Source organism: Passer domesticus, chromosome 4 (assembly GCF_036417665.1).
Source record: "Passer domesticus isolate bPasDom1 chromosome 4, bPasDom1.hap1, whole genome shotgun sequence".
Lineage (NCBI taxonomy): Eukaryota > Metazoa > Chordata > Aves > Passeriformes > Passeridae > Passer > Passer domesticus.
Window position 1 is genome coordinate 79,425,263 of NC_087477.1, and position 12,929 is coordinate 79,438,191.

Genomic DNA, 12,929 nt, shown 5'->3' on the forward strand with positions numbered 1-12,929 from the left:
TGTTCAGTTGTAAGAATGAGTACATGCAACATGTACATGCATTTGTTCATGCAACTTATTCTTACAATGTTCAGTTGTAAGAATGGCATGAACAAATCTGTTAAGTAGTTTAAGAAGCATTTAATTAATGGAGCATACATAAAAATGAGCCTCTCTAACAAGGAAAATGGAACAAGAACTTAAATCTCATTGGCACTTTGTTATCTCAGAGTGATGAGGACTCTGTCTTGTCTTGCAGCTAAATTAAAACCAGCTTTATTCAAAACAGGTGAAATCCTGATTCCATTAAAAGAGGGTGTCATGGTTTGACCCTGGCACAATGCCAGGGCCCCCATGAAGGGTATATTTTCAAAATGGTGGCTGTGAGATGTGACCCGGGAACAGAACAAAGCAGGCTCTCATTCGGGGATGGAGGGAAAAAAAAAAACATAACACTTTATTTATTACAAATCTAGAAAGGAACACATACTAAACTAAGAATGAAAACCTTCCAGATACCTTCCTCCTCCCCCTCCCTTTTCTCCAGAGATCCACCACCCCTCAAATTATCAACCCTCAAATCCATCAGGGAGAGAGGAGTCCCCCCTTGCTTCATGGGCCTCCCCCGGAAGCACAATTGAAACCTCCTGTGCTTCCGTGTCACCCATGGCCCCACCCAGAGAACATCGGCCCTCGTGACTTCTCCCCCCCCATGTCCAGTGCTCTCACCACTGGACACGGGCCAGGACTGCTTTTAGGGCTCCCCGTTTAAAGATGCTCCACCCACTTCCAGAAGCAGCAGTCTCTCAACTCTTGGGACACCAGTCCCCCCCAAATTTCACCCCCTGGGGCCGAGGGGCCTCATGAACAGAGATCTTTCTCTCCGTGGAGACAGAGGGCATCCCACACCCCCTTCAGCCGTCTCTGTTCACGCCACTGCTTCACTCTTGACTCCCGGGTGTTGCCTTCCCCTAAATACAGTCTCTGGGTCACAGGGAAAAAACACGGGTCTGTCCATGGCTATACAAGAAAGAGTCCAGCCCAAGGCCACTCCATCATCTCTTCTACTCAGGATTCTTCTCTCTTCCAGCTTTCCTCACGCTTGCCCATCTCTCATCTCTTTCTCACCTCATCCTGATTCAGGAGGATTCAGTATTTGTAAGGTTTCTATTAGTCTACAAAGGGGTTAAAATTTTCTTCTGCCTGCCCAAGGACTCCCACAGCAGCTGGGCACCTCTGTCGCCGCATCCCCCGCTTCTGGCCGGCTGAACAGCTAGCACAATTTCTGTCCCTCTCTCCGGGGGGGGCTGCCCAGACATCCCAAGTCTCTTCCACCCCTGCATGTTCTCCTCCACCTCTGCAGCTTTTGGGGCTCCCGGCCTCCTCCCTGTCATGGCCTCCCCCTCCCCCACCCAGACGCAGCTGGGCAGGGGAGAGGCCAGACTCTACTCACCAACGCCGGATTCCCAAAGAGGAAGTTCTCTGGGAATCTCCTGCTTTTAACCCCCGTGTGTTCTCAGAGGCGTATCCAAACCCTTAGTGGCTACATTAAATGCCAATTTTGAATTTGGCCACTGATTGGCCCGACTTAGACCTTTCCAAAAACACATTTCCGGGCCAAACCACGACAGAGGGGAGTGCACAAGATGTCCACAACATGGTTCAGGATTTTATCCCTTTAGTTTCTTAATATCCAGAGGTTCTTACAAATTATTATGTAAAACCTTGCATCTATTGCAAATGTACTGATTTGCAGATATGGAAAGCAATCTCATTTCCCACCATTGTGAATGCAACCTGCAATTGTTGCCTGGAGAGTTTGGCTGGAAAGTGTGTTGATACTTACACACGTGGATAAAGGTAAAAGCTGTTGCATCAGTCATACCCTGTTTTATGAAATAAAATTCAACAACAACAGCAGCAAGTAGATGCATAATGAAGATCATGTCATTGTAAAAGTGTAGAATACACAAAATGTTCCCTTGGCTGTGGCCTGGATAAAGCCTCTTGCCTAAATTGGGGCTGACACATGAAATTCAGTCCTAGGAGCCTTCCTTTCAAGAAGTTATTCAATATCAGGCTGGGTAGTTTGCTTATGTAGAAGAAATCTGATGATTAATTTAACTATCTTAAAATAAGCATTTTCCATTTAAAAATTCTTACTTTCAACACACAAGTCCAACAACAGCTTGTATTTGGTATTTTCACAACACACTGCCCCAGACATGATGTATCCAGAGAGGACAACACATGAAGGGAAACCAGCTTGTGTAGGAGATTAGGAACTTGAGAAACTTGGTTCTAGGATTGGAATTTACCATTTTGGAAAGTCAAGTGCAGCCTGGCATTTTCACTTGTTAAGTTTCAACAGAATTTCATTTCCTTCTCTACATCCATGGATCATGTCACTTTATTCTCTTTTCCTAACCTTTCTCTCCCTTCTTCTCCCATTAAATATACACATATATTTTGTTTTTAGAGGAAGGAATTATGTCCTCTACATAAATAAAATAGAATTTATAGTTTCTGTCTTTTAAAATAAGCACGTCTGACTACAAACAACAAAGGCTATTCACTACTATTTAAAATCTTAGACATATAAATCCCTCCAAAAATGCATGTAGATAAAGGCCACATCCAAAAAGTGTGATGTAATAGTTCTTTTTTCCCTATATCCATTGCTGTGGATTTCAGTAAGAAATCTTTTGGTAGAATATCTTGTACCAAGCCCTGTGAGATTCCTTCAGCACATAGGTCCATTCTAATAAAAATGAGCAAACAGCCAGGACAAAAAGTGTGATTGGAAACTGATTCCCAGCTGATTTATGTATATATTTTCTATCCCAGTGAGAGATGGAGAAATTAATGCTTTTCAGAAAGGCACTCTCAGAGTGGACAGGTTTAGAGGACAACTTGAGGGTATGTCTCCAAGAGGTATGATGGAATTTCTCCACCACAGAAATGGGGCTTTCCTGCTTGCTCTCAGGAAAAAGAGTAATTAGAGATATCAGAGGCAGTCACTGGGACTGGCTTCTTGTTGTAGCACTGATTGGAGGATCCTGAGAGAAAATTGCAGGCAAACTCCTAAGTGTTGGTTACAGACCATGTAACATTTATAAGCAACTCCATAAAACAGGATAACAAACTGGGGAAAACAAGAAATTTAAATATTCTATGTCAATTAAAAAAAAAAGCCATAAAACAACAAAACCAAAAAAAAATGAAAAGACAGTTTCAAGGAGAAGTAGGTAATAGAAATATATTCACATTATAAGGCATGGTAAAGGGAGGATATAAAGACATCACCAAAATATAATTTTCAGCCTAGTTGCAACACTTCTTGTTTAAGAGTTCATGATCTGAAAACCACAAGTTCAAAAGGTGTCCCAAAGAATTAAGAATGGGTGGGCCTCATTTTTACATGACTTGGAAGACATCTAAAGGAAAAGAAGAGCTTTATCAGTCAGGGGCATCCTATCTCTCATCTCTCCTATTGTTGTAGTCTTGGATATAAGTACAAGAACCCTTTAGAAAAAAGAAGGTTTTCTGCCCTTCTCACCTCTTCTTTCTTCAAACAGTTCTGCAGAACTTAAAATACGAATAAAAACCCATGGGGCCAATTTTTCAAAATGAAGAGGCCGACTTCCACCTCTTGACTTTGCTAAGTCAGAGTTCAACGAGATTCCTCTGAAGAGAGCCCTGAGCTCACCTGTGGATCATGAGCGTGGCAGTGGCCAGAGGTCTCAGAGAGCATCTTCCAAGAGGAGCTTTGTTCTGGGACTCACAGGAAGTCAAACGCCCACCTGGTTTCATGTTTCAGAATGCTCACTTCCATCTCAGAGCCACGTCTTGCACTGGCTGATCTGTGCAATAGTATTTCCGTTCTCTGGAATTTTGACTTGTGTGTAAGTAAATCTCATTAATGACACTGATTCAGTGCTTGGGGGTAGGGTGTTTCTTCTAGATGAATCTTTCTGCATGTTATTTATTGTGAGATTAAACTCATATTGCACCATATTCCAATGCTGCCCAATTTACTACTGTGGTTCCCCAAACCCTGGACCTTTAGTACACTTAAAATTGGTTCCTTGAACCAGACTGTTGCCATATTGCCAGTGCACAAAACACACCAACCAAATTCAATTCTCATTATTCAATTAAACTGTGCCTTTAACCACACTCTGATTTCGTGATATTGTAAATTTCTTGCAAGTGTGAGGATTTGATAAGTTTAATAGAAATTGTGGTTAGTTTTAGGTTCCCATATGCTCAAAAAGTAAGACATTGCTTTTCTTGCACTCCTGCATTAAGATTGGGAATTTGTAACTCCATTTCCTAAATGGGAACAGGAAACAGAATTATGAAATTTTACTAGATTTCTAAAGAGTCTGTAAATTAAACTTTTGACTTGAATGGAAGAGCAATATTTTTAAAATGCTTGGATACAGACATCTTTTCCAGCACTGTTTTTTAATTTCTGCAGGTATGTGATAGCTTGCAAATGATGACAATATTTAAGATGTTATTAAACTCAGAAATCCTTCCTCAATGTCCTAACCCTCTGCCATAGAAAAGTCAGTAATTTTTTATCTGAGAAGCATGAATTACTTGCTGCTTGAATATTAATCATCATAATTTGATTTTTTTCATTCATCAGAATTCTTTGTAATTTGAGGATAATCACAACACCTGCTTCCCAAATAACATATGTACAAATATTCAAGTCCAAGCCATCCAAATCTGTCTGTTTTTGAAGCATATGTCAGGTTTTTCCCTGTCCTGCTATATAGTGCCTATTATTATTAAGCAATATTATTATACAAATGATACCATATGAAGTATTATACATTTTATAGGTATAATTAGATATGCATAAGTATTTTATATGTACTTTATGTATTACAGAAATCATTGCCAAAGTAATAAAAGTTGCATTCTTCATGATTTAAAGTTTCCCATTCCTCTCTCAGTGTAGTTCAACCTTAATTTTTTATACAAGATCTGAAAGACCTGAAGACAGGTTCTGCTGTCTCAGGAATCAATAGAGAGTTTTACATTATTTGCCACCAGCTGTTCTGGACAAATGTTTATTTATCCTTTAATACCATATAAATCCTAATATCTTACTATAAATTCTGTTAAGGGAAGAGACAGTTAAAAGAATGTGCCTGATCAGGAATAGAAATGAGTGACAGGGGAGTATTGATCAGGAATTTAGACACTTACACTACATTATCTGTGAAAATGACACTTGGCCATCTTGACTGATGAAAAAATTGAATCCTACAGCTACCTGGAATTATTTAAAAATACAGGTTTTCACTAAATCTGGAAATACAACAGCAAATTCTTAATAGTTCTGTGATTACCTATTTTTGCTCAGGCTTCTCTATGACAAAGTAGAATGTGAACCCCCCTATTCCAGTGTATTCTGGTGAAATTTAATTGAAATTAGCAGAGGTATTATTGGGGTATGCATAAAACAGCTGAGTCTCAGATATGGAGGTAGGTTTGGGCTGTGAAAATGCAAATCCCTGTTTACAAACCCCTTTAATGTGATTTCTCAGAATAATAAGAAATTTAGGTTGAGAGCTGGCATAGACCACTGAAAGTCATTCAGCAGAAACAGAATTTGAAAGGCTCCAAAATCTGATTTTGCAGTTCTGATCACATCAGTATTTCAAAAGAATTCTCAAAGATTGCAAAAAAAGTCATTATGAGAGACAACTATTGGGTAGGCGAAAATTCTGAGTAGAACTATGCAGAAATTAATTTTGTGTGAATTAGGATGACTGAATTTTGCTGGCATTTGCACTCTTGAGTGAATATAATATACTTTCCATTCTCAGGGGACATGGAAATGATGACATCTGCATTGTCTGTGAATGTAATACAACAAAGCTCATAAATTGATTATGTGTCACTGGAGTCATTAGAGACCATACTTCAGCCGAGGCAGAGCCACTGACTGTCCTAGTTCCTCATTTTTAAACTTTTTCTTCTAAAACTCTCCTTTTTTGTAAGGTTTCTTTTTTTTTTTTTTTTCTTTTCTCATTTTCCCAAAGAGATGATTCTTCCCATTTCAATCCAAGTCACCAGGTCAGGTATTGTTCACATTGTTCTTTTTTTTTTTTGGTCCAACATCTATTAAAAAAAGAAAGAGATTTTCTATTACTCACAACCTACTTTTTAGCTGATCCAATTCTGTTTCACTTAATGCAGCACTAGCAAGGACCTCATTCCTGTATTAAAAATAGAATATTTTATGGTGGAGCAAATTTAGTGGAGGTGTGTAAATTTGTGGAGCTTCAGTGATGCAGGGAGCTTGATCCATCATTCTATCAAAGAGCTTGGCAGAACACATCACATTAGAAGGAAAACATACAGTGGTGAGGATTTGCCCTCATATAGAGTTTGTCATCTGGGAGCCTCAAGGTTAACCAACAATTTATGGTCTGTTAGTTCCAGGGAGAGCTTTGAGATTCAGGATCAGTTTTGAAATACACCACAAATATCCCTAGCAAAAAATGTAGAGGAAAGTGGAGGGAAGGTAAGCAAACATGAGAATTTACTGCCTTTTTATCATCAGGTAAAAAAAGTCTCAATCATACATCAATACATCAATTCAGTATCCATACATATACATATTCAGATGAATGCTTAGAATTCAGTATGAACTCATTTAAAAAAATGGACACAGGAAAATTAATCAGCCTAAGGTCCCTCCTCTGCTCCTGAAGCTTCTGGCATAAACACATTTTATATTTAGAGTGATATAGGTCTTCAAACACATGGTAATAGCAATCATGTTGGGTTTTTTGGGGATCACTGTCTTCTAATGCTTCCCTATTATCCCAGAAAATACTCACTGGTGCCTCCTTTAACCCAGATTAGGGACTGTGCTAGAAGTTGGTAAATTAGATAATCGCAGATAATCACTGTGCTTGAGCCCAAGCCCTCACACAGTTTTACGAGCAAGTATGGACACAGTCTATGCAATCCAGGGAAAATCCACACAGATTTAATACACAGAGAGGTTTAACTGCCTCAGTCACACCCAGATCCTTTCAAACTCCCTACACGCCTTGCCGAGAAGTTTGCATAGTATATGGACTTCCACTGTGTTGTTATTATTATTATTATTATTATTACAAATATTAATAATAATACCAGTATATCCAGGCCAGTGCCTTGGTCTCAGAGCTCTGTTGAGTTACCTTGTGGTTTTATTTGAAAATACCCACCTTTTGATGAGCTTCAGCATAGGTGGTGTGAGACCCGTTCTAAGATCTCGCTCCTACTTGATCTGGAGCAAAACTCTGAACATTATCTGTGTTTAATGGCTGTTGACCCAAGACAGTGGTGATGCCTTGTGAAGGCTGAGCTAGAGCAGAGGCTAGGTGGAGCTAAAGAATAAAGTAGAAATTTATTAGAAAACCTCAATGGATGCACCTTGGGCAGCACAAGAGCCCAGCCAGGGCTGCACCCAAGATGAACCAAAATGGTCACAAAATGCTCAAGTGCTCACAGGGTCTCTCACTGTGATCAGCTCTGCCCCATTTGCAGATGGCAGTTCATTGTCCAGTTACAGCTCCAGCCCATGAAGTCCCATCCTTGTTTTTCTCTCTCCAGCCCACGTTGTTTGTGCTCTTGGGCCTGAGATTTGAATCATTTGTCCTTGGTGCCCAGCTACAGAAGGAATTGTTTTGTCTCCCTACTCTGTGAAGAGAGCTCACCATCCCCTAATATGAAGATTAGAAATACACATTAAAGCAGCACAGAATCTGAAAAATATAAAAGCTAAAAACTGAGGCATCAATGGCAGTGGAAAGATTTCTCAAAGGGTGGCCAAATGGCAAAGCAGGGGCTGATCCAGATCTGCTGAGCCCAACACTTCTGCCTACACCATCTACTCAGCTCTCAAACGATGACCCTCAGCCCTCAGGGGACAGATGGGAAGAGGTAGGTGACAGACAGGAGTGCTGCTTTGCCCACAAACCTCTCCCAACATCGGACGTGCAAAATGCAGGAATGTGCAGAATGATATTTTAAAAACCTGATCCCAGCACCCACAAGAACCTCACAAACAGGAGAAAGGAGATGAAACAATACAAATGAAGATTTGTTAAATCGCTACCTTTCTTGACTGCTAAATTAAATATGCATATTTGGGTGCTTTTCTTTGGAAAGTTGATGCCTTTGTGTATCTTAAACTGCCAGACTGAAAGTGAGACTTTTTGTTTAATTTCAAGAACTGATTAAATGGGATGAGTTAAATATATTTTAGGCTTGACTTCTTTACTACTGTTCTAATTAAACACTGGAATAATCTTGTATTGTGGGTTTTGATGAGATAACACATCACTTGATCACTCATAATGGATGGCTTAGTTGTCAAATTAACTACTGAGTGTGCCTTGGGGGATGCAGTCTTTTTTTGGTTTTTTGGTTTTTTTTTTTCCTTTCCTCTTTTTGAAAATATTGCATTTGAAACAAAGTACTTGAAATTAAACTTTTATATGAGAGAGTAAAAAGTTGGGTGCTCGGATTTCAAAAGGAACTTTTATGTTGGTGGACTTATACTTAAATTTTCAGTTGCTAAATGTGATTAAAGACTCATTTTCATCCAACAGCCTGAAATTAAGGTGGAAATCACAGCAAGTGCTGGAATATAGATCCTCTCTCACCACCCCCATCTGCTGAGAATCTCTTCCATGATCAGAATCACACACACAATCTGCTTTAGCCCTGAATCTTCACCTCTCTGTTCCTGCTGTACTTTATTCCCACATGGCCTGCACTACCTAATAGCCTACAATCTGTGTTGCTATAAAAGTGCAGAGGTGCACAGAGAGAAAGAGACAAAGGCTGATAATCCTTTGGTATCCTATGACAACACAGCCATGCACAATGACATCAAATATAACCCATCAGTCAGAAATCCTTGACATGTAGTTCTGGGAGGAAGACAAAAGGCTAGATAATTTCTTAAGGTGTTTTTAGTTCTAATTACCTTTTTTTTCCTGAAAATCCAAAGTTTAATATCTTGATGAATATACAATTCTGATATCAAATAATTCTAGCACCGTATTTAAGATAGTTTTACAACATTGCTTCAGTTTGTTTTCTTGCACAATTTCATTACAGAATTATTTAGAGATTTGTTTATACTGCTAGAGACCATGATGCCAAGGATTTTTTTCCTTACATCTTTTTTATAGGTAATAGTATCTAATAGTTAGTAAAACTCATTAAATTTCTCATTGTAGTTTACTAATAAATTGTCTGTACTTTAGTTTTTCTGCTTTAACCTCCTCAACCTCCTGAACAAAAACCAGAAATTAATCAATATTTTAAAACTGTCATAATGGAGCGGCATGTGGTGTTTTTGTCTTGAAATATTATTGGACAAATTATTTGACATGAAGAAATGTCATTATTCAGATCATTGCATGAAAAATATAAATGTTAATCAGTGTATAAGGAAGAGTGCAGAAACTTGCATTGATTAAAATGTTTCAAAGCACTCAATTCAATCTTTGTTTCCTTTGAATATTTTGAGTTTTAGATTGCACCTACAAAGGATTTTTTTGTTTGCTTTTAAAATGCATTTTTTTCAAAGATGAACACCCTATTTAATTTTATAAATTGATTTATAACAGTGAGACAGATCTGTTCTGCAACAGAGTGTTCGGTATCACCAAGATTTTTTCCGATGAGCTGTGGTGAGTTTTTGAAAAATGTTTATCTACAGCTGACACAGAAATCCTTGAAGCTGTACTTAATTGCCAGCTTCAGAAATCAAATAATTAGCACTTTAATACAGATTAAGGCAATTTGCTTCCAAGTGTAAGGTTTGGATTGCCATCATTGTGCCATACATCGTTCAAGAGGTACCCATGCAGTCAGTGAGGGCACTACACCACACTGCAGCTGAGCTGGTATCTGAGGGCAATGGACACTTTACATCTCACTGACAATAGGAAATTTTGGGTTGAAGCTGATCTGTAGTAAATTCTAAGGTTATTGTATCAAATCTTCCTGTTTACAAAATGTCATGGACATGAATGAAACATTATAATCAAATTTCTTTTTTACTGGAATAAATTGAAAGATGATTAAAATCTTGAAATCATAATTAAATCCATTTTTGAAAATGGTAAAAATGAAAGGGAAGAGAAAAGAATGAGATGATAGTTTGAGGGTCCAAAAAGTAAAGGGAAAGCCAATAAATATATTATATCTTTCAAAAGCACAATAAAATTTCATTTTAAATAATAAAGAAAAAAATATTTTACTTACCACTGTTTTTTACTTGTTAGAGTCAATGAGATTATGAATTTATTCCCTGATTTTTGTTTTGTGTCCAATAATTTCCTCCCCATCTTCTTCCCCAGCTGCAGGTAAACAGCATTTTAACAGCACTTATCTATTTGTGATCCATCAAGAGAAAAGAATAAAAGTAATAAGACAAAGGAACACAAGTACTTGTTTCTGCTTTCTGAGCAGCCCCTTTTTGGAAGTTTGGATGGTGGTTAGACCTGGAGCTGGCTCTAGAAATGCAGAAGTCTCTGATCCTGAGGTGTCAGCCATACCTGAATGGTGGAAAAAAATAAATATAATGTTCTAATCAAAATCTGGCTGGTCACTGAACAGCCTCAAACCACTGTCTAGAAGATATGGAGTGGGGAAGATTCAAGTAGAGCTGGGAGCAGCTCGGGAACTGGATAAATGAATTTTCTGTGGCACTGTGTGAGAGTACTACCACAGAGAGCAGAGACGGCGAATTTGTGTGTATATAAATACATATATATATAAAAAAATATATGTGCATATATATACAGCTTACCACCACTTCTCCTCCACCCCCTAATATCTTCTGTCACTTGAATTTTCAGATTGAAATTTGGCATGACTAACTGTTTAGGCATTTTCTCATAACTGTCTTTCTGCCCATACAAAAAGCTGTCTCCACTGATCTTATAATTCATTCATGATTATTACTTTTATGATTGAGATCTCTCATAATTATTCTTTCTTAGGTTAAGTTTATTTCACAGTCTGATATCCTTCTGACACTAATTTTTATAGATTGATAAGTAACGGAAAGATGAATCACTGTTTCCAGCGCATTTGACCCCTTTTTATGAGTTGTCTGCCCTGGTTTCTTGTGTGAGGCACTGATACAACGAAAGAATTCTGTTCTTGATTATTTTTTTTCTCTTAAGCATTTGAAACACCTTTGTGTTTCAGATAGAGATTCCTGGATGATGATACTTTACATACATATATTTATTTATTTTCATCAGTTTTTACTACCTTCTTTACTCATATCAGTATCTTGCAAAATATTTTTTTTCAATAAACTAATTTTTTAAAAATTATTTATCAAAGAAAGTGGGTGAGGATGGGATTTCAAGAGGTCATTTGTGCTGACTACACTCAGGCACAGAGATAGGATTAATTAATCATAAAAATTCATGATGAACATTTGTCTAAGTTGTTATTAGAAACATGGAGTTACAGGTTGCAGAAATTCCCATAATCCATGGCTTTTCTGCAGAGCAAAAGCTTTTCCTGCTGGGTAACCCAGACTGCTTGTGGTGCTGCTTAAACTCCACTCTTTCTCACTCCCTTTACACAGAAGAATAAGTTCACTGTCACACCACAAATGTAGAGTTTTGCTATCACTCACCTAAATTGCAATGTTATAATCTGTGAGTTGAATCCTACTGTTTTTTTCTTGTTTTTTCTAGATGAGTCATGATTTACATCCCAGTGAGAGAAAAATGATACAAATTACATAACCAGCAAGAAATCAAAAGGGGAAAAAGATGGATGAAAGGAGAATCAAATCTACAGATTTATGAACTTAATAGTGCAATTTACATAATGTCTTTACCTCTGTGTTTTATTATTGCTTTATTTATCTTTTTGTTCTTGGGTTAATCTCATATTCATTTGTGCCACAGATAAATTCCAGATTATTAAAATATGAATTAGAAGAGAGGACATGCTGTCTGATTAAAATAATATCCGGTTACTACATGCTGATATACACCCAGGCTAAAATCCAAATAGTCAAGCATTATCAAACTACAGCATGTTTTAACAGCATAGCCTGAAACTACTAATTGTATTACAAGAATTAAGGGTGGGTTTTATTCACTAAATGAGAACAGCAAATAATGAAGAAAATTATTTAGCAAGCAGAGGTTGTCCCAGGATGCATCTTAATGTATCACTGGAGAGCCTTGTGAACATTTGTTCAGAAAGACAGACTATTAAAAATGGCATATACAGGAAAAACCAGAACTTTTGAAAGAGAATTGAGGCTGATTAATGTCTAAAATATTTATTTTAGAAGTTCCTTAAAGAACAGATAAGAGAGATACCAGCTATTGCTACGGCAGCAAAATTTGTGTTGGATTCTGATTAGAATGCAATGCACTACATTTTTATTAACATGCTAAAATTATTGCATCATTCACTTCCTCAGTGAAACAAATAAAAATGTATAAATAAATAACTAAAAATCAATAGTGATATGATTAAAACATTTGTCATAGGAATAAAAACATTTTATTCCTCACCCATTACCATAAGAAAAAGGGCGGGATATCTCCACAATGTCTCAAGTTCACCAACACTGTGTTCCAAAGATCTGATTCAGGCCATGCACAGGAGGATCTCACATCTTTATCTCCCATGGGAAGGTCTTGGTTTATCCCTAGCTGGACACCAAAACCTAAAAATCAAGATTTGCAAACCCAGGCAATTTTGATCTATGTTAATGTCCTGTGTTCCTTAAATTAAGAATTCTTGGGGCCAGGAAAATGATGCACTGAATGCTTATTCAGTAAACAAAGACAGTAGAGGTATGGCCTGATCCTTCTTTAATTTAATTCAATGTAGAGTCCCATTAAGTCTAAATATATGGATTTAGAATT

General features: G+C 37.6%; 1 long non-coding RNA gene across 1 annotated transcript; it reads left to right on the top strand.

Moving 5' to 3' along the window:
* The first annotated feature begins 364 nt into the window (after positions 1-364).
* On the top strand, positions 365-12,657 carry LOC135299681 (uncharacterized). Its single transcript, XR_010361629.1, has 3 exons — positions 365-1,839; positions 3,558-3,884; positions 11,736-12,657. It is a non-coding gene; the product is annotated as an uncharacterized LOC135299681 (long non-coding RNA).
* Positions 12,658-12,929: the final 272 nt, after the last annotated feature.